This window comes from Prosopis cineraria, unplaced genomic scaffold (genome assembly GCF_029017545.1).
Source record: "Prosopis cineraria cultivar Desert tree isolate PC_DT_omini unplaced genomic scaffold, ASM2901754v1 PC13, whole genome shotgun sequence".
NCBI classification, from domain to species: domain Eukaryota; kingdom Viridiplantae; phylum Streptophyta; class Magnoliopsida; order Fabales; family Fabaceae; genus Prosopis; species Prosopis cineraria.
Window position 1 is genome coordinate 37,120,881 of NW_026555344.1, and position 331 is coordinate 37,121,211.

Below are 331 nucleotides of genomic sequence, written 5' to 3' on the forward strand. Positions count from 1 at the left end.
TGCTCTTGCAAGTTCTAGAGCAATCTGCGTGACTTTTAACTTGAGATTCAACTGTTGGAAGATCAATTAATGCTTGAATGACTTGCTTGTGACAGCTACTAATTTTGTTTCAAGCATAATGTTTTAAATGCGTCAAAACATAAAGTTTTGTTTGAAGCAGAGAAAAAAACTAAGTTCAAATCAAGAAGCTCTTACATGCATCTCATAACTCAAATAAGCTCCAAGAAAATGTTGATTAAGGGATTCTCCTAAAAAATTAAATGAAACAGTGATTGTATTTTAAAGTGTACTATAGTCATTCTCCTTGTTTAATTTTTGTGTAAGGTAGGAT